The sequence below is a fragment of the Triticum aestivum genome, chromosome 2D, assembly GCF_018294505.1.
Source record: "Triticum aestivum cultivar Chinese Spring chromosome 2D, IWGSC CS RefSeq v2.1, whole genome shotgun sequence".
Classification (NCBI taxonomy): Eukaryota; Viridiplantae; Streptophyta; class Magnoliopsida; order Poales; family Poaceae; genus Triticum; species Triticum aestivum.
The window spans coordinates 136,987,222-137,011,118 of record NC_057799.1 but is presented as its reverse complement, the minus strand read 5'-3'; positions in this window follow the sequence as shown (position 1 = coordinate 137,011,118).

Genomic DNA, 23,897 nt, shown 5'->3' with positions numbered 1-23,897 from the left:
TGTGCTGAAGGCCTTGTTTTCACTCCAGATTTTTCAATCTCCCACCCAAATGGCTGATTCACAGGAAGAGTAGATTAATGTACAAACATTGTCGACAAATGGAAATGTAATGAAGAAAAGGATGGGCAAGATATCATTCAAATATATGATGCCTGGTTAAACAGGATGGCATTGCACATTTCACGTATATTATGGCTGGCTAAAAGACATGAGACTGCACAATTCCCATATATGAGATAGAAACTAAACAGGTGGCATTACAGAACATGTCTAAACTAAGCAGATGACATATATGATGTCAAAAGTAGGCACTCCAAGGCAACATATGCATGATACGACTAACATCATCATGCCAAGGTAGAGCAAACACCTTGGGGGTAAATAGGAGTGGTCAGCGGCGTCTGAATCCGCCTCAGAACAGATATCTTCCTCTGGATTACAATCTGGAGAGGGGTGGGGAGGGTTTGCCATTGAGGACACCATGGAGCGATGTCTGCATGACATTGTATTGCCGCGCAAAACTCTTCTCTTTTTCTCTACATGTTCAGCATGACTGTGTACAATATTTGACATGCATACGAAAAACATATGGTGAGATTATGTAAGGAGAGCATGCAGAAATTTAGAGTGATGGTAACAACCAGTGGATGGATCCAAAAATAATGATAGCAGGTTGATGATTGCTTTAATTTAATAAAAAGACAGATGATGATTGCTTTACTATTTGTTTCCCACCCAAGATGAACAACATAGGCATACCCTAGGTGAACCAAATATTAGACAGAGACACTATTCATTACCTCGATATGTGGCCCCACAACTAATTTAGAAGTCAAGTTGAACATGAATTTGGCACTGCTGGATTCCCAGAGGTGAACAGAATGATAAAGTAGCCGGTAATTTTAAGCAATGCATAACATAAGCCAGAACCAAAAGAGCAGCGACCTCCTTGTGACCCGTTGTAGCTCAGGTTCATCTGCTGAGTCGAATGATGGTGATGCCGTTGTGTGGGCGCCGGCGGCAGGGGAACGAGATCTGAGGCGGCCGAAAGACGGTCAAGGAGTCGTGATGTCTGGTTTGGTGGATGTTTCTGTCGATGAGCGCCTCAGTTGAGTGTGGACGACGTCGCGGTAGGAGCAGACAAACCACACAAAGTTCCCTTCGACACCTACCTGTAACTGAAGTAATTCTGTAAGGGCTCATTTGGCTTGCATGATTCTAAAAACGCAGTATAGGAAAAACACTGGAATAGGATGGAATGCACATGGTAAACAGAGCATTTGTAAACACATGATTTCTGTCAACTTGAGTGTTTGGTTTACAGGAATTGGAAGAGCAGAGGAATGCAAAGAAACATGGCCAAAATAAAGTGAAACCATATGAAAGCGTGTACGGTTAGAATGTTATTCTGCCACTAATGCACTTGGTCTTGTTTTCATGCATAGGATTTTGAAAAGTAGGTCCAGGTGGATGTTTTGCTTCATTCCTTTCAACAAAATGCATGAATAATTGAATAGTAGAGTGCCATTGGAAAATTCGATATTGCTATTTTTTCCGTTGAACCAAAATAGCCCTAATGGATCGACATGAATGTATAGTAATAAGTGATGAAACAAGTGTACAACCTCTTTGCCGTAGCCGTGTCGACCTCAGCATCATTGGGTTGGTCACTGAAGCAGTTGAGGCAGAGGTGGCTATCGGAGGTGTGGAGGAAGATCTGAGGAATTTGTAGATGGCGTCTAGGGCACTACTCTGTTGTGATGGATCGTTCTGTCGTTGGAGCAGCCCCGGTGAGCCGTAAGACGTCAAGGCTGAAGCAGCACAAGACAGACATCGTCAATCTCAAGTGGGATTCTAATAGCATCTCCAATAGATGATGTAAAATAGATGTAAAATTTACATCATCAAAAACCACCTGACTACAACAGATGAGGTAAAAACTATTGACTCTGAACTTAACTGTGGAAACTGAAATTTACTGTGGAATCTGAATGTTACTGTCGAAACTGAACGCAATGGTAGTAGAGAGGCACTTGACATGTAGTTTAGGGAGGGCCTGCAGTTCATCTTCAACCTGCACCCCCCTGAGCCGCCAGCCACCACCGGCCGAACCGCCGGCCCCAGCCGCCTCGCCCCCCGAAACAACTCCCCACCGCCGGTCCGCCGCCGCCCCGGCAGCCCTATAGGCCCCCCCCCACCCTGAACCCTAAGATAGATAGTGGGGTACCTCTCCGGCGAGCCCCCGTCCCCGCTGCGGTGGTTCTTCCTTAACTCCGGCGAGCCCCCCACCCCTGAAAATCGACTGACCCAAAAGTCGATTCAGTCGACTGAAGTGTAGCTAAATCGGAGCAGAGCAGCACGAGCGAGGGGAGAGCAGCAGCAGCGCGAGCGAGCGAGAGCCGAGCGCAGCAGCAGCAGCAGGGCGAGTGAGCGATCGAGCGAGAGCCGGAGCAGCAGCAGCAGCGTGAGCGAGCGAGCAAGCGAGACCCGGAGCAGCAGCAGCTGGGCGAGCGAGCGATCGAGCGAGAGCCGGAGCAGCAGCAGCAGCGTGAGCGAGCGAGAGCCAGAGCAGCAGCAGCAGATCCGGCTGGTATGGACGCCATCGCCGAAGGGGCCTCGCACTGGGGGAGAGCCGTCGTGGAGATGTCGCCCGCGGCGCCGGCTTCAAGGTAGCCGCTCCATGGGGGTGCGGGATGGAGCACTGTCGGCTCCAGGAGGTCGAGCTAAGGAAAAGGTGCGATGCGATGAGTGTGCAACCTCTTTGGTGGCGCCGAGTAGGCCTCGACTTCGTCCGAGGAGTCGGTGAGGATGTTGCGGTGCCGGTGGAGCAGGTTAAGGCGGTGCTGTGGGGATGGAGCAGCCGCGATAGACAAGGCGATCATCGGAGCAGCTCCTTGGAGGTGGAGGAGGACGGGGCGGCTGAACCGGCGGGACGACGAGATGGATGACGGATCCTCATCCGGGGAGGTGGACGAGGGACGTCGAGCTGTTGCAGTGGACGACGTCGTCGGGGAAGAGGCTCCGGCTGGGCAGCGGTGAGGTGGCGGACGGAGGAGGGTGGGGTTTCGCGGCTGGAGCGGAGAGGTTATGGCAGCCTGGGATTTCGAATGGCAAAAAGGAGGCGATGGGAGGGGGTGAACCATGACTTAGGGACGCGCTTGTCCAAAATGTAGGGTGTGTTACAAAAGTACCCCGCACCGATTTGAACTAGCGGCCCTTTCGGCTCAGGGTTAGAAGGGGGATTTCGCGTGTCGGGATTTGGCAGCTGGAGGGAGTTTTCGCGCGCGTTGTAATTTCGGGATAGCAAGGCGCGGGTTGTGAAGGCGCCAGTTTTGGGAGCACGATATCTGAATTTTCGGGATATAACAAGGCGCGGGTTGAATTTTAGGGACAAGCCTAACGTGTAATATTGTACTTGTACGTACCAAATCAATTCGCACTTCCCTCAACCAAAAAGAAAACGAAAAAAATAAAACTATTCACACCACACAAAGAGAGAGTCTTGCCCCGTTTTACTATAAAAATGCTATTTAAAGCTACTCATACCAACAATTTAGTGCAATTAAATGCTATTCGGTAGTATGAATCCATGTTATGTCCAATTAAATTTTTTCGCTTGCTGTATAATGCATGTAACCTACTCATACCAACATTTTAGTGCATTCCAAATGTCTATACTACCGCTGCAATTCGAACTGAATTTGAATTCGTTTCTCTATTTCAATAACAAATCTACAATCATGATTGTTGCCAACTTCAACCATCATTCGTGTATTACCTTAATAACACACCACATGATTACTATAGAGATAGATATGAACTATGTGTACTACATGAACTCGAATTCTATTTTTTGAATACACTTGATGTTGATTCCAAATAATAGTACATTTGATGTACTAACTATATATTCATAATCTAAACCATGTTCCATACGTGTACACCGTGTTTATCACACATAGTATAGTGCCCCGCCCCCTACATTATGACAAGTATTTAGACCTGAGCTGCAAAAGCCACACATTAGCCCAAATTATGATCAATGTTCTATATGTTATACGTAGTACTAGCAAGATGCCCATGCGTTCCACAGAACATCAACATGATCAAGGGGAGGCCTAATTTGCAAATATGGAGAGGGGTGTGGGTATCTTTTTTCAAAATTGCCATAGTTTCCTTCCTATCCGTCAGATATAAATCGGACGGCCTATATTGCAGGATGGCACCATCATCAACAACTCCGTTTTTTATAAGAGTAGAGATAAAATATATTATATGTAGTATAACATGTTCATAACCACACCATGTGTATCACCGTTATATATATTCACACATGCGTCGGTTTAAAACACTATGATAAATTCTTCAAATATCCGAATTCGCTTTTTATAATGAAGTATGATCTCTATTCGTCTTTTACACCCACACAATCCTCTTATCTTTGTAGCTAGCTAGCGCTAACTTTCTCTCGTGCATGCAGACGCCCGCATCCCTCTAACCCTCCCTCAGCATTCTCTAGCTCCATCGCGCAAATTCGTCTTTTCACTTTAGGTCGTTCACCCACGGTGTGTGTAGGCCCCCCAGCTCCTTCTTTACGGCACACATCGATCGATATGCCTCTCTAGCCAGGTGTGCCTAGCACAAAACACAAGCTTCCCCTCTTCTCTTATCACCGTCCATGCCTCACTCCCACCACTCTTTTCATCGATCTCGTACTCGCACACTTCTCCCCCTCGATATAGTATGACTCTCGCACCACCTCCTAGATGCATCCCTCTCTCTCTATCCTTCTCCCCGTGCCTCATTTGCTTCTAACACACACATGCATGTATACCGATCGATCTCCCAACATATACCTAGGTCGACTTTAACTATTCCCCCCCCATCGATCGACGTACCTCACAAGTTATGTCTCTCCTTTCTCTGACAAAGGACGATTGATCTTCCTATGTAGTTATGTCTGCTTACCACATCCATATCGCCCCCCCTCATCATTCGTGCATGCCTCCTGACCCGTCTCTCACACGCACGTGCACAGACAGGCAGCCATCCCCTCTCTTATTGATATTGCAGGCGTGCCCTCCGGTTGTCTAGCAAGCCTATCCCACCATTTGTTAGAAGCAACTCCACTACCACCCCCTCCAACACTCTAGCTCTGTCTCTCTCCCAACCTTATTCCTCTCCTACACATATGCATGGATGCCGATCGATCTCCCTTAATACATGAGGTAGATCGATCTCCCTTAATACATGAGGTAGGCCTCTCTCCTCCTCCACACATATACCAGCCATTGTACCTCTATAGTTAATTAGGCCTCCCTCCCCCCCACCACACACCGATAGTCGAGCGCTGTAGGTAGGTATCCATGCCACAGAGACAAACTGCACATGTCCCCTCTCACGTTCCAGTAGGCCAGCCACTCTATATCTTTGACGTGGGCACACACAAATTCGATGGCACTCTTTATCGATCGCGCGCGCACACACACACATCATCCCTCTCTTCGATTCTATGGACACCTCAAGCCGATGATACCTCCACTCTCTTCTCGTGGATCGCCCCCTCTATATATATGATATATCCAGGACTCTATTTCACACACATTGCATATGTTACATTTTTTGATTGACCCCACCCCCCCCCCCCAAAAAAACTCTCACGAACCCACACACTATATCTCTCTACGTTTGTATCTCTCTCACACAACCCCACGTAGGTGGTGTACGTATACAAGAAGAGAATAGGTGCACCGTGCACGTACTCACGCTTCGTGCCCAGCCACACCCGCGCGGGTACACGGTGGAGCTCATTTCTGTACGAAATGGCAGCCCACGTGCTAATTTGAACGCGTGTAGCGGTTGTTTACCTACGGAGGTCGTGTACCACGCGTGCACGAAACAAAGTTCGACTTGATGCGTTGGCGCGTTATTTTTAAATAAAGTTATATCGCTCAATGGCACGTACACAGAATATAAAACGATTTTTATGGAGAAAAAGGTAGTCCGCTCCACTATATACAATGGAGCCTGCCTGCCTGGTTTGTCTCTCTTCAGAGTATCTCACACAAGGCTGCGGTGGCCTCTCTCTCTCTCTCACCGTTGGTCACTGATCCGGCCGCATCCCGTCCGCCGGCGGAAAGGGAGGACGTGCATCGTTTCTCCGTTCGACGGCGCCGAGGCAGCACGTCCCGATCTGCGGTACACGCCGTTCTCTCTGACCAAGCTCCGGCGTGGTAGGGCCTACGCCACCTGCTCGCTGCCGCAGTATGGGCAGATTCCGCCCGCCGCCGCTCACCTAGTTACATCCCGACGACCTCCAGGTATCCCCTCCGGCCTTGCTCCACTGCCCGTCTTCCCACGTCGCTGCATGTGGATCTTCCATAGTTCTTTGCCCAAAACGTAGCTCGTCCGGCGTACTTTCCATATTGCAATCTCGTCCTCACACCGTTTTAGACAAACACAACCGTGTTGTTATCTTCCCTTAGGACAAGGAATATGCTTCTTTTTTGTCGTCGCATGTGTCATCAACTGTTATTGGCCAGTAATTGTTTCCTTTCTACCTCTTTTTTGCAAACAGGGCTATCCATTTCACCTCGTTGCTATTGCGACCTTTTGGTGAACTGCACAAATCACTTTTTTCTTAAGAGTGTTTTGTGCAGTTCTGCCAAAATGTCACACGGGCAACGTCTCTACATTTCATTGCGACTGCACAAAGGGAGATTGGTTTTGCTCTATCCTCCTCATCCAACTCCGAGCCTAATCTTCTCCAACTAGTTAGTCTTAAGAGAGACTGCAAAGGTGACCGGCTTCTATTTGTGTGTTTATTGTTTCATCAGCAGTCCTCTATTATCGTAATCACACTTAATATCTTTGGAACAGGGACGCTCAGCTCTATTTTAGTGGAACTGCACAAAATGATCGGAATGTTGCATGCTCCAGACAGCTACTTTTTTCCCAACATGCCTTGTTGATTTAGACAGAGCTGGGGGGACGTTGCTGCCAATGAAAGCATGGATCAATTTTAATTTAACACCTTCTCACAACTTTGTCTTCAGTTGTGATGTAAATATTAGCTCTGATTAGCAAGGAAGTTAGTTTTTTATTGTTTCCGAAAGAGCATCGATGGCAAGACACACGAAACAAAAGCTGAAAGCTCACACCATTGTACAATTTCATGTCGCTGGAAAATTATTTGTATAGTACGTCAATTATGTAAACAAATGCTGGAAGCTTGATAGCATTGCCAGAAGCCTCTTCGGCATCCGGGTCCATGTGCCATGCACAAAATTATACTCCTTCGTTCCTAAATATTTGTCTTTTTACAAATTTCAAATGGGCATATTTTAGAGTGTAGATTCACTCATTTTGCTTCGTATGTGTACTCCCTCCGTTCCTAAATATTTGTCTTTCTAGAGATTTCAACAAGTGACTACATACGGAGCAAAATGAGTGAATCTACACTCTAAAATATGTCTATATACATCCGTATGTAGTAGTCCATTTGAATCTCTAAAAAGACAAATATTTGAGTAGTCACTCGTTGAAATCTCTAGAAAGACAAATACTCCGGAGTATATTTAAGAACCGAGGGGGTAGTGCACAGCCGCATGGGAGACTCAGACCGGTCGTTGCGCCGCATTAATAGTGAGTAATGAGCAGTCAAATCATAAGCCCCACCTTTCCCACTGTAAGTTGCTCGGAAGAAGCAACCATCAATACGCTCTTCTTTGAATCCGCTCATACTACTCCATCCGTCACTGTTTATAGAGCGCGCTTCAGAAAAAGAGAAAATCTCTGGGACCAAGGCGACTAGCGATCGGCCTGAAAAATAGCATTGGTAGTTATAGCACGGCGTCTATTACTAGAGGAAATAATGCGTACACACATGCATGCAGTGCTTCCACCCCGGGTAGACACATGCATGCACTTACTCCACTCCGTAGTACTACATCGAGAGAAAATTGCGGTTACCACGCCCTAATTAATTGAGCATTAAACCAAACGCGTCTAAAGTCTCTCTGGTGGTGGAAATGCATTGAGAGAAATGCATCATAATGAAGCGCGCCCTGTAAACTGTGACGGAGGGAGGAGTAGTATGAAGGTGCAAAACCAAGTACGCGTATGGCCAGTCGGTCAACGCACCTCCTCTTGGCATATCACTGACATGTGGGACCGGAGTGTGAGCAAACCGATCTCAATTGACGGCAAAATGGCCAACCCGCCGTTCCTTGAGAGAGACGAGGAGCGAGAACACACAGACGGGCTCGCACGGAGGCCAAGATATATTCGAGCATGGTTGATCGATATCATCATTACATGTTGGGCTGCCGTTTTCCGCCCTTCTCCGGAATAAATGTGTACTTTATCAAAGATTAAGAAAAATAAGAGTACAGAGGCTCCACCATGCGGTTCTAGTAGTAGTACTACTCGTACTACTAAACCTTGCGCTTGGCTCTTCGCCTCTTCGTGAAGTCGAACAATGATGGTACTCCGCATGTTCGGTACTACAGTGTATGCCTCTGGCAATCTGACACCGAATGAACTGATGCATGTCCACCGCCTGGGCGAGGTACGTTGCATTAGTCAAAAGGCGTAAGCGAGCTTCACCTTGTCCTGCAAGCTTCTCCTCGTTCTGCGAGTTGACGGGACACACCAACAAGTAGTGCTAGTCCATACTCCCTCCTTTCCGGTTAATATGGCTTAATCTTTTTTGCGGGTAAATGAGAGAGCTTTATTCATATATAAGCATTCTTAGGACGATCAGCCAAGACACTGGTCACTAGGAAGCGAGGTACCCCGCAAAAAAGAAGTAGGAAGCGAGGTGTTTCATCAAGCCAGCTCTCGGCCACATTCAAAGTGCAGCAAGCACGGTTCGCACAAAGATGCGCCGCAAGGTTTGCTGACCTGTTTACATGCTGAATAACAAAAAAGAGAGGAAATATTACCGAGCGCTCCTATTTGTAACAGGATATGAGCCAGAATTAAGCGAGAATTGTGGCGAGTGTTCCATGCAATCAACTTCCATTATCACATGCGAGAACCCTCGAAGAGAACCAAATGTGTTGAAGATTGCTTTATCACATTTTAAAAATATAATAAGAGTGCAGACGCTCCTCCATCCGGTTCCTAGTACTAGTATAGTACCTCTATAGACTATAGTAGTAGTACTAGTAAACTTTGCGCTTGGCTGTTCGCCTCTTCGGGAAGTGCAACAATAATAGTACTAGTATAGTGTATGCTTCTGGCAATCTGACACCGAATTAACTGTTGCACGTCCACCGCCTGAGCGAAGGACAGCTTGCATTAGTCAAAAGTTTCTCCTTGTCCTGCGAGCCACCGCGCGCAAGCTTCTCCCGTCCTGCAAGCTTCTCCTCGTTCGGCAAGTTGACGGGACACAGCAAAGTAATGCTAGTCCATACTGCCTCCTCTCCGGTTAATATGGCTTAATTTCAAACGAGATAAATACACTGTCTGTCACTGTATATTTGTAAAAATACGGTCAGTGGACTTCATAATACGCTCATTGCGCTCAATATATACATTTTCCGGTGTTTATACGGTCACTAGCTCACCCTGGCTGAGTATGTGTGTGCATGCACGTGTAGGTTGAGCACTTGAGCGTGACCGTGTGTGTTCCGTCGTGTGCTCGGACATGCATGCATTAGGGCGTCGCGCGCGTTTTTGCGTCCATGTGTACGTGTGACTGTTGCATACACGTAGGGGGAGTACGTGTAGGGGCCACTAAAGGAGCAGTCAAATCACACAGTAAGTTAGTCGGAAGAAGCAACCATCATTTCACTCTTCAATGACACGTACGCAATATAAAATGGTTGATATGGAGAGAAAAAGAAAACCACTATATATACACTAGCAGGAGCCTAAGCTACAAGCCTGCTTGCTTGGGTTGCTCTCTTCACAAGCATAGAACGACGGTGGCCACACCGCTGGTCACATATCCGGCCTGATCCCGCAGCTGGGGGAAGGGAACAATGTTCTGCGTAGACGCGGTCGACATCGGCGAGGGAGAAAATCCACAGTCGGTGCGTCCCAATCGGGGGTCACCGCGGTATGGGCCGATGCCGCGTCCCAACCGCCCTTCTAGCTACAGCCCGACGTCCCAGGTAGTCCATCTTCCTTTTGGAGCCGGCTTGCTCCACTGCCGCAGCTCCCCACGTAGCTCCATCTCCATGTCGATCTTTCTCTACTTCTACCGGCTTCTACTTGTGATGAGTTTATGTCTCATGAACTAGTGCCAGTACTATTATTCTAATCACACTTCTTCAATATCTTTGCCATCAGGGATGCTCAGCTCGATTTTAGTGGAACTGCACAAAAGCATCGTATGATCCGAGGGTGCCAGCCGTCTTTCCTTCGACAGGTTCTACCTGGCCAGGAAATTAAATCCTGTTTAGGGTTTAGGGTTTGAGTCGTAGTGACCCCATCAGTAGTTTTTCTTTCGTACACGCTCTCACAACTTTTGTCTTTAGTTGTGAAGTAAATATTGGCTATGATCTGTGAATCATTGAGATGCATCAGCATGCGTGTTAGTTTTCCTTTGTATTTGATGGAATGTTGTAACGGGGCAACCTTGGAGTAGGAATGAAAATGGAGTGGAAAGTTTCCGTTTTTCCGGAGAAAAAATGGAAACGGAGAGAAACCAACGTTTCGTTTCGTTGGATCGCGCCATCGAGCAAAACCAACGTTTAAATCACGTCTGTCGCGTTCGTGTCTCACCCTCCTCCACGGCTCGACCCCACACGGTCGCTCGGCATGCCACTCACCGCAAACCGAGTATACGATAACTTCCCCGCCTGCTTGTCGATGGATCGCGCCATGGAGTACTAGTACTACTGGAAGAGATTGACGAGTTGGGGAGGACAGCTAGCTGTAGCACGGACTCCCAAGAACTTTTTACATGCATGTTGTGGCCGGCTATTGCGACCTTTGAACGCGGAGCAGTCGCGTGCACCAGGAAGCGGCGCGGGCGACGCTCTCTCGGCCGGCGCGCCGCTTCAATGCCGGCGCCAGTGAGAGGTCGCGTCCGCTCTGGCCGGGCATGAATGCGGCACTGACCGTTTCGGGCGGGAAGCACGCGCGGGTGATGAAGAGGGTTCGGGTTGGTCAGGAGCGGCCGTGGCAGCGGTCCGGACGCCCGCAAACAAGAGATGTTGTACGTTAATATTGCCGCGTATATAATTAACAACGTAAATAATGTGCCAGTTGGACAAATATGATTGGAGATGGAGATGGAAATGGAATTTTACGTAAACACGGATATGCATGTCTATGTCTATGTGTGTGTGCGCGACGACTCTCGCGACCTGGAAGCGGGGGCGTGTTTTTGATCGAGTTTTCTTTCTTGGTACGTTAAAAAATTGTCCGCCAGTTTTCGTTTCTTTTTTCCGGGAACGCGCGTATTCTATTTAAAACCACTGCTATGGAGAGATTGTTTTACTCCATTATAGCCTCTTGTTTGATAGAGTTTCTCGCGTCTCGCTCTCTCACCCTCTCCATATCAAAACAAGATGACAGTGTCCACACTATCTCTCTCCTCACCGGTGGTCACAGATCCGGCCGAATCCCGTCCGCTGCGGGAGGTGAGGAGGTGCAGCGTTGACGTTGTCGCCGTCGGCGATGGAGGAAGCCGATGCGCACCGTCCTCTCGGAGCCGGCGCTGGCGCGGACGAAGGTCCTCCGCGCCCTTGTTCGCTGCCGTCGTGTGGGCAGATCCCGCCCGCCCGCCTAAGCGACATCTCGCCCACCTGAGGTATAACTTCTTGTACTGGTCCAGCTCCCCAGGTCGCTGCATGCGGGTTTTCTTCTATGCGACTACTCCCCAGCTCCCCATGTATAGTAGCTAGGGTTCGTCGGCTGGTCCAACATCACCTACTATTATAGAGGAAATGCCACTCGAAAAGTTGTCCTGATTTATGCCTCGGTGGAGGTATACATTTTGTTTCGACAAAAAGTACATGGTGGTTGTGCGGTCATTGTCCATATGCTCCTATTGCTGCTGCTAATCTAATACTATCACTGGTTAAATGAAGAAATGCTTTTTTTCTCGGGTATCCTGGTTTAGTTCCCATCAAGATAATCATGATGCTTCTGTTTGTTGGTGTACTTTTCATAATTCTTATTGACAATTGAGATGTCGTTGTTAATCTTGTAAAACAAAGTAACAACACTATATCCCTTTTTTATATTTTTGGAAACAGCGATGCGTATCTCCATACCCGGGCATGTCTTCCTCAATTTTAGTGGAACTGCACAAAATTGGATGGCCATTGTTGTTCCGCCTCACTGTCCTCTGCCACGTGGTTCTTCCTTCCTCGAGCTTGACTACTGAGAAGAAACAGACCACAGTGAGGATTTGTCGAACTTCATAGGTGCCTCACCCAAACTTGATGCCAAATGGATGATGCATCACCACGATGACCTATCGATGCTCATGGTTGCGCCTCATGGTTGCGTCGGCTGGTGAAGCTGATCGATTTTCAATGAAAAACAAGTTGTCTTCCATCAGTGCTCTTTGCTTGTTACCCACAAAGATGATATCCTTCGTCAGTTCACCTTGGTTGCGTTGGAGACGCAGTCGTCTTTCACGTTGGTGCAATTTTATCACACAATTGGCTATGAACCAAATGTTTCCTCGAAGAAGGATCGACGTTGGTACTAAGAGCATAAGTTTTGTATTGATTTCTAAGCCTTCTCACAACTTTGTCTCCAGCTCCCCTGTAATTTTCTTTGTCCAGCTATTAACTTTGATTAAAAAAATGGTGTGGACTAAAAACCCGGATGGACGTAGTAGCCCTCCATTTTTATTTACTCCGCATATTAGATTTGACTGAAGTCAAACTTTGTAAAGTTTGACCAAGTTTAGGCCGAACACAACAAACCATAATTATTAGAGAGGGCAAACTGTACATACTCTCAAACCTTTCCGATAATTGAAATTAAAATTCTTTATTTGTACACACTCTCACACGTTTCCGATAATTTGGCGCATGTGTGGTTGTTCACTTAAGGGAGGGTAGTGTACCGCACGTGAAGGACAGGAAGTGCGACCAGGACGCGTGGATCGTTAGTTCATCGGAAGTACAGTAGTAGTTTTCTTCACTGGTACGTTAAATAAAGAGTTTCGTTTCGTACTTACACAATTTAAAACGATTGTTATGGAGAGAATAAGAAAACCACTCCACTATATATTAGTCGTATACACGAGTACTATATGGACGCAGCTTCATTGACTTTAGTGCACCTGCCTTTGGGTTTATGACAGGTGGGCCCAAAATGTGGCTGGCCCACCTGTCATACAGCCAAAAGCAGGTGCAGTTAAGGCACCGGAGCTCAGTCCGTACTACAGTATATATATAAGTTGGAGCCTCAGAGCTTGTTCGCTAGGGTTTGCACTCTCCACACTCTCGCCGCACTACATATATATATACACGCTGGAGGCTCAGCGTTCCTTTGCTAGGGTTTGCTATATTCACTGTCTCTCACCCTCTTCACCAGATCTAAACAAGACTGCATTGTGGCCTCTGTCTCTCTCACCCCCTCACAGACAGCTGGCGAAGGAGGCGTCCGGATCCCGTCGCACCGGGAAGGGGAGGAGGTGCAGCGTTCACTCTATCGCCTTCGGCGAGGGAGGCAATCCACTGCCGGCTGCGCTTTTCTCTTTCACCCAGCGCCTGTGCGGGAGGGCCACCGACCCCTTCTTCCTCGCTGCCGTACGTAGTGTGGGCAGATCCGACCTCCCGCCGCACGCCTTGCCACATCCCGACGACCCTAAGGTATAAGTTTCTTTGAAACCGTCATTGGTCTAGCTGCATGCTGATCTTTTTCGATTCTGTAGTCGAATCTAGGTCTTGGTTCAAAGAGGAAAGAAGGGTGCGGTGGGGTGGAGCATGAATCTAGGACGTGGTTCAATGAGGAAAGGAGGGAGGGAAAGTAGTATAGACTAGCTATCCAGCCGCTTTGTTGGTCGAAAAGGGAAAAAGGGGGTAACCCAGTACACACATCTGTAAGGAACCCAACTCTTTGTTGAAAAGGGAAAGAAACTGGGGGGTCGGGTAGTTTGTGCAGGACTAGATTTGCTGCCCTCACATTGGAAAAAGTTTCAAAGAGAACAAATATGGGACCAACGCAGATATGCTGCTTGGCTACATACTCTGCATCACCCATTTATACGTGTGGACGCACATGGTGCTGGCATGTCCCATGTCCCATCCACATGATCGTGCAGTGTGTTTTGAGATGTTGTGCTACTTGTATTGGTACAGTTTTAAATAAATGTTGAATTGAAGCTATTGTATTTTAAGCAATGCCACTCTCAGAATTAACTACTGAACTATTTTAAGAGATTTTCACTGTTAATATGAATCAATGCAACCGTTTTAGAAATGCTATTGTCCTATACTTTGTTTTCCATCAAGATAAGGTAGATGCTTCTTTTTGTGGCCGCATGTTTCATCCTCCTTTATTGGCAGTAATTGTTTCCTTTTTTGCCTCTGTTAAATCAGGGATATCTATTCAACTTGTTGCTATAGCAACTTAAATGTCTCACCGGCGACTTTACTTGATTTCAGAGTAACTGCACAAAATGAGACCGGATTTCCTATTCGTGTTGGCAGATTCGTACGCGATCTTGTGTGCGTCATGAGAGGTTGGTACTTACCTTCATCCACATGATCGTGCAGTGTGTTTTGAGATGTTGTGCTACTTGTATTGGTACTGTTTTAAATAAATGTTAAATTGAAGCTATTGTATTGCTGTCTTTTCCCATTAAGTAGTGAACAAAAATGGGACCAACCCAGACATTATGCTTGTTGCTTTGTTACAACAAACTCTGCATCACCCCCTTTATAAGTTGATGGAAGCACATGTTGTTGTTGCATCCACTCTCCCCTGGAACTGTTTATGCTTTTTGTTAATCTAATGCCACTGGTAAAATTAAGCAATGCCACTCTCAGAATTAACTACTGAATCTTGAATCTTATTTCAAAACTGCAACACTTGTTAGGGATTGGCGGGATTACCATTTTTGTGGCCGCATGTTTCATCCTCCTTTATTGGCCAGTAATTGATTCCTTTTTTGCCTCTGTTAAAACAGGGATATCTATTCAACTTGTTGCTATTGCGACATTTTGCTTCGCTTAATTTTGGTGGAACTGCACAAAATGAGACCGGATTTCCATATATGTGTTGAGATCTCTTTTAGATCCACCTCAGGCGTTGTTTCAAATCTTGGTCTTGAAAGGTCAGTACCTGCTTTCCTCAGAATTAACTACCGAATCTTAGTTCAAAACTGCAACACTTGTTAGGGATCGGCGGGAGTACCATTTTTGTTAGGGATCGGCTGGATTACATGTTTAAGAAATGTATTGTTCAGATAATGTCTCTGTTATTATATATCAGTTACAGTGTTTTACAAATGGTACTATCCTGCTTTGTAGTTCTTTCTACATGTTTAACCAAGGTATTGTTAAGATAATGTCTCTGTTAAGATGAATCAGTCGCATTGTTTTAGGAATGATACTTTTCTGCTTTGTCGTTCTTTATACATGTTGAAACAAGGCATGTTAAGATAATGTCTCAGTTACTATGAATGAATCACACTGATTGAAAATTGCTACTCTCCTGCTTTGTTTCCCATTAAGATAAGGTAGATCAGTAGATGTTTTTCTTCTGGGAGTACAAGTCATCAACCGTTATTTCTCAGTAATTGTTTCCCTTATACCTTTTGTTGCTTACAGGGATATCAAAATTAAAGCTCGGTTTTATTCCGACTTTGATTTTAGTTGAACTGCACAAAAGGAGCCAATGTGTCTAAGGCAAACTGCTGCATTAGTGGGTCCAGTTGGTCTTACCACTTTGCAGAAAGAAGCAGTCATTGTTTGCGCTACATTACACAAGGAATGATCGAGAAGCTTTACAGAGTATTAGTAGACACTGGTGACATGACTAGTCTGCAGAGATGGCTGCTTTACTTGTGGTTCGGAGGAACACTGGGCAAACAAGTGCCCAAACAAGTACCAAGAAGCCAGGATAGGACTCCAAGTCTCTCAATGTCACTCTACGCAACAATGATGGGGCATCTGGGTATGGTAATCTGTTTACCGTACTTTCAGTTTGTTAGACCACCGATTGGTGGGTTGACACTGGGGCCAATATTCATGTGTGTGCTGATGTGTCTTTGTTTTCTCGCAGCATATAAATACGAAATCCACAGGGATGCTCAGCTTGATTTTAGTGGAACTGCACAAAATATTCAGATGGTTCGTGTCCTCCATAATAATACTTCATCATGCACAATACATCGAATGGTTCTCTAATCATTCGTCATCACCTTGAGCCACCGGACGATCAGATGACAAACTGATGACAAACCCTGCCCATTCCACAATCATAGGCATTACATATTTTGAATGGGAAAAGCTTGTCAAAGTTGACATTAGTTTAATATATTGGAATTGGAAAACCTTGTCAATTTTTGCTGATTGATGTTAGCCAGAAGACATGCATTTGATATTTTTGAGTGGCACGCCCTTTGCTGTGAGCAACATCGATCGTTTTTTCCTATTCCTGTCTTCAGTTCAGAAGTAAATATTTACTCTGCTGAGATGCATAGTCACAGGAATGTTGACTTATGTAAGATATTTTAAGAGTTTGTTCTGAATATTGCCTATGTAATGCCAGGCCTTGTGTTTGATTGCAAAGTTGAGCTTGGAATGTTGTGGCATGCGGCATCACGAGTTGTTCACCGTGCCTCCTGAGAATAATGCTTCATATTGTTTTGCATGTCGATCTAATGCCAGTGATTTGCTTGTTAGGAAGATCATCCTCTTCTGTTGTTTCATGCTTAAGAAGTTCATCGTCTTATGTTTCATTCATAGCCTATACGACAAGTCGGGTAGGTTAGACGTGAAACCATATGATCTTCCGACCAACTCATCATCTTAGGCCGTGATTGGATCGTCGTTTTCCAACCAAAACCACTTGTAAAACTAACGCTTGTAAATAAAAGCAGATGGTCTCTGGCGAAGCGCTTGGTTGGTCGATTTCGACTAGTAAAATATACACTGGTCTCTCAAATTACACGTGTAACCCGCTTGTTTTACTTACAGACCTCGGGCCCTCGGTTTCATTACGCCTGTATTTTACGCGTTGTTTCCGATGACGAGTAAATTACACTTGTATCTTAATACAGTTGTGAAATAAACCAGAGCTCCCAAGCGCGGCCTTACCGTTTCATGTCGTCTCAGTCTCTCGAAGGTGCTCATAGGTGTCCGATGATCCTGGCTTCCTGAATGAGCAGCGGGCGCTGTATCAGACCATCCGCAGGGCCCGCGAGGCCCTCTCAGTTGTCCTTCGAGTTGTTGCGCTCGCCGTGGCGCCGAGCATTGTTAACATGGTCAATGAACATGAGGATTCAGGAGATGACTTTATTTTGACTGGTTGACAGTAGGGACCCACTAGGGCCTTAGCCGTACGTAAGCAAGTGCCTCCTTATTATGTACAACTATATTTTTTTGCTTCCTCCTGGTTTCCTGACATCACGGTCCCACACCGTTGTCAACCTATGTAGTCAATAAACAAGAGAATTGCACAAGGTGCGGCCGACAGCTGGGACCAAGCAGCTCGAGCAGTATTTGTGTTTTTGAGGCGTGAGCACTACAGAGTTTTTCTTGGCGATGTTTTCGTTGTTGTTCAGAGGAGAGCAGGGTATTTACTGGGTGGGCTGTGGCCCGTCTAGCCCAGGACAGATATCCAGCCCAGATATTAAATTTTTTCAAGATGAAAATGGCTAGCCCAGCTATACGTTTTTTGAGGAATACCCAGCCAAGGTCAACTTGTTATTCTCCGCCCCGCTAGGCTGCAAATCTTTCCTAGGAGGGAAGCATTAGGCTTAACAAGAAAATGGGCTTTAAAAATAATAAATGGGATGCACCAAGCACGGAATTAGTTTATAAAATATTATTTATGGATTTTGAAAATCTTAATTTTTAATTGTTGCGCGCGCAATGTTTCGTTAGATTTTTACGTAATACAAACTTATATTTAATCTGACTAGAAATTTCGGGATAAAAATATTTCGGATCCCATCAAAATGTGGGAATTTTTTATTGATTCTGTCTTGAACGGTTGGTTTAAATTATTAATCGTTGTCCTAGCTAGAAAATGGGTTGTAATTTTAACAAACTGTAAATGGGCTGTAGTAAATTCCATTAGAATTCAAAAATTGGTTGTACATTCTTACAAATCGCAAATGGGCTATAAGTTCTCTCCCACACACTTGTGGGCCTACTAAGTTGACGCGTCCCCTAAAAAAAGAAGTTGACGCGTATGCAAGGCTTTGTCAACTTATTATAGTCAACACACGGTTCTAGCAGCAGTGGCCGTTGGATGTCCATCCAACGGATGCCGTGCTTCTTCTTCAATCTCGGATATTCTAGCTTCACCCGCCCGAAAAAATGATTCCTCCCCTTGACATCTGGGGCGCACCGTTTCGGAAGCTGACCTGTGGGCCTACTAAGTTGACGCGTACCAAGGGCTTTGTCAACTTAGTCAATATGAACGATTCTAGCTGCAGTGACTGTATGATGTCCATCCAACGGCCGTAGTGCTTCTTCAACCTCTGGTCTTCTTGCTCCAGCCGCCCAAAGGAGCGCCGGTTGTGCCGCGTGCTCCTGCCTCCCGTGGCAGGCTGTGATGCCGCGGAGGCCTCACCGCCCCCTACTACTCCCACCGCTAGCCAGGCCATCCCTCTACTCACCCACACCCCCTGTTATTCCGTGGCGACGGCAGCCTCACACCGCAGCCGAACCAGTGAACCCTCGTACTCCTATCCGCGCGGGCTTCCACTGTCGCGTCTTCCCCGGCTCTGCGTCGTCCCCTTCCTAGGCCTCGCCCTCGTCCACCGCCCTGGTGCTCTCGGCGCGGCGTGGTCAACGTGGTCAAGGAACGGCTTCCATCGGACGTGGACTGTACGTGGAGAGGCTGACAGTTGGGTCCACGACGGCAGCAAGGAAGTGCCTCCTTATTACGCGGAAAATAATGATTCCTTCACCTGACAGCAGGGACCCATCGGACGGGCCACCGTATTTTGTGAAAAAAATGTTTGCCCCCTGACTGCTGGGACCCACCGAACGGGCCACCGTATTGCGCGAAAAAAATGTTCCCCCGCTGTCAGCTCAGACCCACCGGAAGTGCCTCCTTATTACGCACAAAAAAATAAATACTCCCCCTGCTGGTTGGGACCCACCTTGGTGGGAGGCTGACTTGTGGGCCTACTAAGTTAACGGGGACGGAGTGCTTTGTCAACTTAGTCAATATGAACGATTCTAGCTCCAGTGACCGTACGATGTCCATCCAACGGCCGTAGTGCTTCTTCAACCTCTGGTCTTGTTGCTCCAGCCGCCCAAAGCAGCGCCGGTCGTGTCGCATGCTCCTGCCTCCCGTGGCCGGCTGTGCTGCCGCGGAGGCCTCATCGCCCCCTACTATTCCCACCGCTGGCCAGGCCCTGCGGCGACGGCAGCCTCACACCGCAGCCGAACCAGTGAAACCTCGTACTCCTCTCCGCGTGGGCTTCCACTGCCTCGTCTTCCCCGGCTCCGCGTCGTCCCCTTCCTAGGCCTCGCCGTCGCCCACCGCCCTGGTGCTCTCGGCGCGGCGTGGTCAACGTGATCAAGGAACGACTTCCATCGGAAGAGTACTGTACGTGGAGAGGCTAACAGCTGGGTCCACGGCCGCAGCAAGGAAGTGCCTCCTTATTACGCACAAAATAATTATTCCTCCACCTAACAACGGGGACCCACCGGACGGGCAACTGTATTTCACGAAAAAAACGTTTCCCCCTGAGTGCTGGGACCCACCAGCTACATCTTCGCACGCAGGGAAGTGCGTCTGGGCAAAAAAAACGATTCGCCCCCCTGACTGCTGGGACCCACCAGCTACATCTTCACAGGCAAGGAAGTGCCTGACAGTCGGGACCCACCTGGTCAAAGCGTACGTAGCGTTGTCATTCTGGTCGCGAATGTGTACGTACATACTGGTCGATGTAGAGGCGCGCACGTAGCATGTACACGTACGTACAGCGGCCAGTGTGCAAGAAAGAAAATACGGCCACGTATGTACATACGGGCAGGGTCTCGAACGTCTACTCACGCATATGTACGGCCAGGGCTCGTGTACATGGCTGGGTTGGAACGGAGAAACAACGTCGTCGTTGTGTTCATGGGGAGCCAACCGGCTGGGTCGGAACGGAATGCGTCGTCGTGTTCATCGGGAGGGCTTGGACGGAACAGCCGATGGAAAGGAGGCCTGGCGTACCGCAGAAAGGAGGAAAAGGCCTTGTGTTCGACCGGCCACGTTCGAAACGGGATCCTGTTCATCGGGAGGGGTCTGGCGTACCGCAAAACGGAGGAAACGGACCTCGTACGGTCGAAACGGGGGTCCTGTTGATCGGGAGGGGTGTGGTGTACCGCAAAATGGAGGAAACGGACTTGTGTTGGAGCGCTACGGTCGAAACGGGGGTCCTGTTCATCGGGAGGGGTGTGGCGTACCGCAAAACGGGACTCCACGGGATACTGTTCATCTCCACCGTTGACCCCCTCCAGCCTCCACGGGCTACTGCTCATCCGTCGTCAACCTCCTCCAGCCTCCACCTGCGACTGTTCATCCACGGGCTCCTGTTCATCCAGCCTCCACCGCGCGCTACTCCACCGGCTACTGTTCAACCAGCCCTCTCCACGGGCTCCTGTTCAACCACCCCTCCACGGGCTACTGTTCATCCAGCCATCCACCGTCTATTGTTCATCCTGCCCTCCACGGGGTGGTCCTGTTCATCCTGCCCTCCACGCGGTCCTGTTCATCCAGCCCCAACCGGCTCGAACGATCGGGGTCCTGTTCATCCAGAGGCAACGCCACGGGGTCCTGTTCACCCACCCCCACCGGGAACTGTTCATCCACCCCCCCAGCAACGCTCACTGTTCATCCAGAGGCAGCATCGATTGGCTTCAGTTAGCAGCAGTAGCGAAGGAATCGCTCGATCGGGTTCAGTTAACAGCCATCGGTCGATCGCTCGGGTTCAGTAACGCGTAGCCTGCAGTGCAATCGCTCGGGTTCAGTTAGAACCCAACGCCTCGCTCGGGTTCAGTTAGAGCCCAACGCCTCGCACACACGCGCGTACGTATGAGAGAAACACGCATCGCTCGGCCCCGACCACCCACCGTAACCGGGGACACCCCGATATTTTCCTCGCCCTCACTTCTACCACGGTTTTTTCCGTCATGGACGGCCCAAAGAATGTCATGTAGCTGCGTCTTCGGCCCGCCCAGGACGAAAAGCCCATTTTCTGTCATGAATTTTTGTCATAGAAGTAGGACCCCACCACATCTATGATGATACCGTGTTTTGTCACAATTATCGTCATAGAAGTGTCATAAGTATGACAGAAAATATTTTCGTTCAGCCCAAAATGACACGGATGTGTCTTTTTTTGTAGTGTCAACACTTGATGCTCCTTCTTGATTTCTACCTCCGCAGCTTTCAGCATCGCGAAGAGCTCGGGAATTGTCTTATCCATCCCTTGCATATTATAGTTCATCACGAAGCTTTGGTAGCTTGGTGGCAGTGATTGAAGAACTATGTCAATGACACTATCAACAGGAAGATTAACTCCCAGTTGAGTCAAGTGATTGTGGTACCCAGACATTCTAATTATATGTTCACTATAACTATTCTCCTCCATTTTGCAGCTGTAGAACTTATTGGAGACTTCATATCTCCCAATCCGGGCATTTGCTTGAAATATTAACTTCAACTCCTGGAACATCTCATATGCTCTATGACGTTCAAAACGACGTTGAAGTCCCGGTTCTAAGCCGTAAAGCATGGCACACTGAACTATCGAGTAGGCATCAGTTATGCTCTACCAGGCGTTCATAACGTCTGGCGTTGCTCCTGCAGCGGGTTTGGCACCTAGCGGTGCTTCCAGGATGTAATTCTTCTGTGCAGCAATGAGGATAATCCTCAAGTTACGGACCCAGTCCATGTAGTTGCTACCATCATCTTTCAACTTAGCTTTCTCTAGGAACGCATGGAACGGTAGCACGGGTCATTTATCTACAATAACATAGACATGCTAATACTATCAGGTACTAAGTCCATGATAAATTAAAGTTCAATTAATCATATTACTTAAGAACTCCCACTTAGATAGACATCCCTCTAATCTTCTAAGTGATCACGTGATCCAAATCAACTAAACCATGTCCGATCATCACGTGAGATGGAGTAGTTTTCAATGGTGAACATCACTATGTTGAACATATCTACTATATGATTCACGCTCGACCTTTCGGTCTCAGTGTTCCGAGGCCATATCTGCATATGCTAGGCTCGTCAAGTTTAACCCGAGTATTCTGCGTGTGCAAAACTGGCTTGCATCCGTTGTATGTGAACGTAGAGCTTATCACACCCGATCATCACGTGGTGTCTCGGCATGACGAACTATAGCAATGGTGCATACTCAGGGAGAACACTTATACCTTGAAATTTAGTGAGAGATCATCTTATAATGCTACCGCCGTACTAAGCAAAATAAGATGCATAAAGGATAAACATCACATGCAATCAAATAAGTGATATGATATGGCCATCATCATCTTGTGCCTTTGATCTCCATCTCCAAAGCACCGTCATGATCACCATCATCACCGGCTTGACACCTTGATCTCCATCGTAGCATCATTGTCGTCCCGCCAACTATGCTTCTACGACTATCGCTACCGCTTAGTGATAAAGTAAACAATTTATATATCACACGTCTTGACCATATCACATCACAGCAAGCCCTGCAAAAACAAGTTAGACGTCCTCTACTTTGTTGTTGCAAGTTTTACGTGGCTGCAACGGGCTTCTAGCAAGAACCGTTCTTACCTACGCATCAAAACCACAACGTTTTTTTGTCAAGTGTGCTGTTTTAACCTTCAACAAGGACCAGGAGTAGTCAAACTCGATTCACCTAAAGCTGGAGAAACAGACACCCGCTAGCCACCTGTGTGCGAAGCACGTCGGTAGAACCAGTCTCATGAACGCGGTCATGTAATGTCCGTCCGGGCCGCTTCATCCAACAATACCGTCGAATCAAAGTAAGACGTTGCTGGTAAGCAGTATGACTATTATCGCCCACAACTCATTGTGTTCTACTCGTGCATATAACATCTACGCATAGCCTGGCTCGGATGCCACTGTTGGGGAATGCAGTATTTCAAAAAAATTACCTACGACCACGCAAGATCCATCTAGGAGATGCATAGCAACGAGCGGGGAAGAGTGTGTCCACGTACCCTCGTAGACCGAAAGTGGAAGCGTTTAGTAACGCAGTTGATGTAGTCGATCGTCTTCGCGATCCAACCGATCCAAGTACCGAACGTACGGCACCTCCGCGATTAGCACACGTTCAGCTCGGTGACGTCCCTCGAACTCTTGATCCAGTTGAGGCCGAGGGAGAAGTCCATCAGCACGACGGCGTGGCAACGCTGATGATGAAGTTACCGGCGCAGGGCTTCGCTTAAGCACTACGATGATATGACCGAGGTGTGTAACTATGGAGGGGGGCACCGCACACGGCTAAGAGAAACTTTTGTGTGCCTTTGGGGTGCCCCCCTCCCACGTATATAAAGGGGGAGGAGGAGGCCGGCCCTAGAGGGGGCGCGCCATAGGGGGGAGTCCTACTTGGACTCCCAGTCCAAGTAGGATTCGGTCCCCCCCTTTCCTACTCCAAGTAGGAGAAGAAGGGAAGGAGGAAAAGAAGAGAAGGAAGGAGGGGGGCGCCGCCCCCTCCCCTTGTCCAATTCGGACTGGGCGGGAGGGCGCCACCTCTAGTCGTCCCTCTC